The sequence below is a fragment of the Sitophilus oryzae genome, unplaced genomic scaffold (assembly GCF_002938485.1).
Source record: "Sitophilus oryzae breed Bouriz unplaced genomic scaffold, Soryzae_2.0 scaffold_1059_pilon_pilon, whole genome shotgun sequence".
NCBI classification, from domain to species: domain Eukaryota; kingdom Metazoa; phylum Arthropoda; class Insecta; order Coleoptera; family Curculionidae; genus Sitophilus; species Sitophilus oryzae.
The window spans coordinates 44,338-51,183 of NW_022145681.1; positions in this window are offsets into that span (position 1 = coordinate 44,338).

Genomic DNA, 6,846 nt, shown 5'->3' on the forward strand with positions numbered 1-6,846 from the left:
TTTTCATGCATCCGTTGTCCGACGATACGTTGATACGATATTAATTTTATTGGTAGAATTTAAAGACTTTGATTGGTTAGAAAATTACGCAGTTTTTAAATTTGCGTACGCATTTTTTAGCAGGGCTGTAGTTTGAAAAAGCATTTAATAGCCGTACACCGCACATAAAGCAGGTGTACGGCTATTAAATGCTTTTTCAAACTATAGCCCTGCTAAAAAATGCGTACGCATTTATGTACCAGTGAGCCGCTGGAGTTTTCCTTGGCGCGCTGTTTCGTTGCCGATTTAGTTGCACGATGGCCGCTAGATATGCCGACTTCGTTAAGAACTCACCATAGACAAGTACTGAAACGTACTTGACATGCATTTTCTGTTTGGAGCTTGCCAGGTCGAGGTAGACTATCAAAGTCGTCCTGATGATGGAGTATAACTCCGAAACCGGTCGATGAATGGGTAGTCTCCTTGGCCTGACAAGCTTTAAGCAGAAAATTCGCACATAAAGCAGGTGTACAGCTATTAAATGCTTTTTCAAGTTTTTAAATTTATTGCATTTTCATGCCTCCGTTTATCGGATATACGTTGGTGTTATTTTATATTTTCGTTTCCATAACGATTTTGCAATTTTACTTATATTTTTATTAAGGTTAGATTAAATTTGTTAAAAAAGTGTCAAAACGTCCGTTATCGTATGAACGGATCCGTTGACGGGCTGAAGTAAAATATTTACGGATGAAAAGTGGCGCGAAAACGCTATGACCAATCAGAGCACCGTCGGACCATCGTATTAACGTATAACGGATGCATGAAAATCAAGCTTTAGTCTATGATAATGACTTGACTTGAAAGAAAATGATTTAAATAAAAGATTTAAAATTTAAATCATTTAAACTTTAGGTTAAAATTGACTTGGATTATATCATTTTAATTTTAGAAATGACTTAAGACTTGGGATTTAAGTCTTTTTGAAACTGGCTTGTTGCAGCTCGGTTTCTACTATTAGTATATTTTTGACTCATTAAGGAGGTTTTCACTGGCATACGATTGACAATAGGACTGGCTTCTTCTTTAGATCTGACTTGTATTTAGTTTGTGAACCGATAATGGCATATGTGATATCTAATGATGTTAGCACAACTTATTCATTAAACAGCCAGTCGACATTATTTTTATACTAGTGATGGGATAACTAGAGCGAAAATTCGCTCGAGTACTCGATTATTGAAATAACCGACATCGCTCGATTATGAACGAGCGATGCAAGTGACGAGTACCAAGCAACGAACACAAGCCATCCTAGAATGAAATAAATTGAAATCCGATTTTAATGTGACATACTCGATAAAAAGTCGAGCGAATTGTCTACATACATTGCAGGTAGCAAATTTATACGACGCCGTATATATATTTATCCTTTGCGTATCTGAGGGACAAAATTTTACGACCTACATCGACATTGCTTCGAAACATACTAAATCAAGCGAATCGCTCGCCGCCTGCTACTTGCCATTCATCACCGAAAGATTATGTGCCCTGCGCATGCAACTTACTGCTTGGCTTTCGTTAACGAGTACTTACAAGCGACGCGACGGATGAAAACCGTATTTTTAAAGATCACTCGGTTATTGCAATCGCTTGAAACTCGAGTACTCGATTGTTGAAATTAATCGGGTTTTCCCATCACTATTTTATACCCTGCTGACAAGCGAAACCTTGGGTCGGCGTTTACATGTATAGGAGTGAATCGCTATGACAATCTAGTAACTCGGAGAGGGCAAAAATACGAAGTATTTATTACATAACTACTTAATCTGACGCTAGATTCCATGCGCTTGGGAAAACTCTTGCCTTCTGTCTTTATTCAGTACATCTTATTTTGCCAAGCGTGTTGACCGCACCCTTCATACACACGAAAATCGACACCCAAGACCAGAAATGCCAGCCCTAGTATACCTACCTAGATAATCGCTTGTTTTATGTTATGTAACAAGTAGAATTTCGAGCTCCCAATTGCTGTCCTCCATTCGCGAATTTCAAGTTCCAGAGCTTTACGCCCTGCGAGTAGCCCAGAACGGTTCTGAAAGGAGCTGTGCGCGATAGCCTGGTGCCTCCATATGGCGCGGAATAGTTCTGAACTTTATAACTCAATTGAATGGAGTGAGAGTATCGCGTTCTTGAACAGTTCAGAGCTGCACAACTGCGTGAAAGGAGGACAGCAATTGAAGATTCGTTTATAAAGACTATTCAGACTGGTGCTCTGTCTGCCTGCATATGCAGCGATGTCGACTTGCTGTCTAATATATAGGCTGTGATGTTAGATTGGTTTGTTACCACCCACGATGTCAACGAACTGAGAAAATATAGATATTTTTTATAATTAACATTATCTGTGAAAAATGTTCAATCGAATATATAAAATTATGTAGGTTGATATATATTTTTTTATAAGTAAAGGCTAGTTTCGGATGGTTTCCGCGAAAAAAGACATCATAGATTTTAAAAAATTCGAATTTAACGTTTTTATGGATTTCTACAAATATTTTGATTAATTTAATTTATATTGCTGACATAGTAAAATATAGTATAATATGACGTCCATGTTAATAAAGAGTAATAAAAATTGTCAATTATTTTTCGTAGGTTATTGCCTTATAATCAGATTATGCCTAATAATTTATTTGTAATTTATATTTTTGATTTATAATATCGTTTATATATATATATATATATATATATATATATATATATATATATATATATATATATATATATATATATATATATATATATATATATTTTTTTTTTGAAATAAGTTCTAATGCATATATTTTTAAATTATCTTTAGAGAATTTAGGATAATAAAATAAATGTATAAATTGCTTTTTGTTGTAATAATTTTATATTAACAGGGTAAATTTATAATTGCATTTAGTAGGTATTAATAGTCAAATTTACACTTTGAAATAAAACGAAAAAAGTGTTGTGATATTTATTAACTATTTTATGTATTTTTTCAGGTGTGTATAATATAAATATATAATATAATAAAGTTATTTCAGAACACGACTTGTCATTTCTTGGCATACATCACATTCACATTGATATATTTTTCATGTAATATATTATGTCGTTTATTTCCATATTTTGTATAGTTTTCGATAGCTTTCAAGTGGATATATTGTGGTCCATCCACTTTTACAAGCTTTTTAGAAAACATGTAAGATACATCTCATGTACAAAAGTTGGTTGGAGTACAGGGTGGCTCGAATTCGACGCTCATCATTGGGATTTCGGAAACCGTAAGAGGTACAGGATCGGTTAAATGGAGGCAAAGTTGCGCAATTTGATGATCAATAAAATGCCGTATTGCATTTTTATTTATTTTTTTTTCATAAAATATTCTGGTGATGGAATTTTCTGTACGAAACGTCGGCAAATATCAAAGTGACTATATATAGTGTTTTAAAAGTGATGAAAGGATTTAATTAAATTGAAAAAAAATCAGGTCCGTCTTTAAAAAAATTAAGTTGATGATGGTCGCCTGTAGCCGACACGTCAGAATCAATATTTAATGACACAGAGTTATAGAGCAGAAAAAGTGGCCATGAAAATGTTTTTCATTTTAAGTTATTTTAACAAATAAAGCCAGGAAACAATAGAAAACAAAATTGAAAATTCCGTTTTTTTTTCGAATACATTCGGATTTTTGCGGAAGTGCAATACGGCATTTTATTGAGCATCAAATTGCGCAACTTTGCCTCCATTTAACCGATCCTGTATCTCTTACGGTTTCCGAAATCCCAATGATGAGCGTCGAATTCGAGCCACCCTGTAGAGTTATGTATATATATATATATATATATATATATATATATATATATATATATATATATATATATATATATATATATATATATATATATATATATATATATATATATATATATATATATATATATATAAATTCGAGTCAGAACGTCCTACGACGTTGTCCGATGCCTAACTTCCACCCTGTGCGATTTTCCCATTGATCTTCGGTCAGATTTTTCTCGCTCATCGACCTTATTCCTTCCATCCATGTTTTCTTGGGACGTCCTCTCTTTCGTTTACCAGGTGGTATCCAATGAATGACTTGTTTTGGAATTCTTTCATTGTGCATTCTCTGAACATGGCCGTACCATATTAATTGTTTTTGTTCTATATCATTTACTATTGTTCCCTCTGTTCCCATCTGTTGTCTAATGTCTTCATTTCTGATCTTATCCCTCCGTGAAATTCTCATTGCTCTTCTAATCGCCTCCATTTCTGTTGTCTCTAATTTCTTTTTATTCCTTTCAGTGAGTCGCCATGTTTCACATCCATAGAGTAATATGCTTTTAACTAGTGTCTCGTATATATTATATTTCCTGTTTTTTGTAATTTCAGTGCTCCATAGAATGCCATTTATGCATCTGATAACTCTTCGTGCCTCTATTACTCTGTTGTTTATTTCTCTATCGTCCGTTCCATCTCCTGTAAATATCGATCCCAGGTACCTGTAATCTTCACATGCCCTAATTTCCGTATTATTGTCCAAAATAAGATTTTCTGTATTGGATCCAATTGGAAGGTGTTTTGTTTTTTCTGTATTTACTGTGAGACCCCATTTAGCGTATTCTTCAATTATTTTCTGCACCATATATTCCATGTCATCTTTGTCGTTTGCAATTATGGCCTGGTCGTCTGCAAATTGCAAGGTGTATAGGCATATGTCATTTAGTTCTATACCCATTCCGTTACATTTTCTTTTCCATAGATATAAGGCCTTGGTAATATAAATTTTAAATAGTGTTGGGGAATACAGCAACCCTGTCGGAGCCCTTTAGTGATAAAAATTTCCTCTGAGAGACCGTTGACCGTTTTTATTTGTGATTTTCCTCCATGGTAAAGATTTTGTACAGCTTTTATCAGAGCTGCGTTAATTCTTGATTCGTGCAATACTTCCCATAATTTTATTATTGGCTCTGTATCATATGCTTTTTGTAGATCGATGAATGTTATATGAACTTCCTGGTTCATTGCAGATTTCTTCTCGATGATCTGTTTCAACGCAGAGATATTATCTGTACATGATCTTCCGCCTCTGAAACCATTCTGCTCTTCTTCTTCGTAGCTGGAGTATTCCTCTTCAATTAAGTTCCTCAGTATCCTTCAATAGAGCGACTCATAGTGCTGGTGACCGAAATTCCCCTGTAGTTATTGGGATCCTTTCTTGAGCCCTTTTTATATATAGAGGAGATATATGCTTTTTTCCACTCTTCAGGTACTGGATGACCATTTAAGCACTGGTTAACTATGTTTGTTAACATTCTAAACAGTTTTTCGCTTCCAGATTTTATGAGTTCCGCATATACCCTCTCTGGGCCACATGCTCTTCCATTCTTTAAAGACATTATAGCGGTTTTTATTTTGTTGGTATCTACGTAGATTTCCTCTCCTTCAATGTTTATTTCTGGCTGTGGCGGTTCTTGATACTCAGGTCTGTTCTCTGTTGGAATAATATTTCACCCATTCTTTGTTGGTTATTATTTCTATAGGCTCCTGTTTTTCAGTTGTTGTTGTTTTTATAAATCTCCATACTTCCGTATTCCTTCTTCCGCCTATATACGTATTAATTTCTTTACATTTGTCATCCCACACTTTATTCTTTTCTTCTTTTACCATTCTCCTCACCTCATTTTTCTTGTCATTATAAGTGCGCTTGTCTAGTTCAGATTTTACCATTTCAAAGACAGTATATTTTTTTCCTCTACAAGTTTTTCAAGTTCATCAGTCCACCACAACTTTCTGCTCTTTCGTCTCGCTTTTATTCCTAATGCTTCCTCTGCGGCTCCATGAATACTGTCAATTATATTATTGTATGTTAGGTGAAAAGGCCTTTCCGAATCTTCTATAAGTTTTTCATCAAGCCTGTTCTGATAAAGATTTTTGATTTGACGCTGTCATGCATTAGACTTTTTAAATTATATCTTACTGTGGTAACTGGCTTCGTTCTTCCTGTTTCCTCTTGACTGTTTTGTTTAATTTGATATGGTGGAAAGAGAATTTTTGATCTTAAAAGGTAATGATCTGAGTGGTGTCCGGTGCCCCTTAGGATTCTTACATCATTAATTTTTATGTTGTTACTTTGTTTTGTAATTATATAATCTATTATTGATTTTAGGTCACGTGTTGGTTGAATCCAAGTATATTTATGAATTTGTTTATGTTTAAAGAAACCATTTTTTATTGCTAAGTTGTTATACTCGCATATGTCAATAAGCCTATTACCGTTGTCATTGATATTTTCTTCTCCGTAAGGGCCTATGATTTTATTATTTTCTTTTCTTCCTGTTCGGCTATTAAAGTCACCCAGCAAAACTAAATCTCTCGTATTTCCATTGTCACTAATTATCTCATGGAGCTTAGTGAAAAACTGGTCCTTAATTACTACAGTCTCGTTATCGGATGGAACATGTACACCTAATATTGTTAATCTCACATTTCTAAGTTTTAAATTTAATCTGATAATATTTTCATCTATACCTTCCCAATCTGTAATATTTTTCTTAAACTTGTTCTTTATAAGTACAGAAACACCTCTTTTAGCACGCTGATCTTTGGGCACTCCGCTATAATAATGAAGATAGTTTCCTATTATTTCAGACCCACTACCTTTCTTTTTGGTTTCTGTTAATGTAATTATATCTAATTCTAATTTTTCTAAATCTTTGATTATAATTTCATGTTTATTTCGAAGGCCTTGTACATTCCACGTCCCAAATTGCATAGTCCTTTTTCGTTGCCATTGTCGTTTTCCTTGTAATCCGT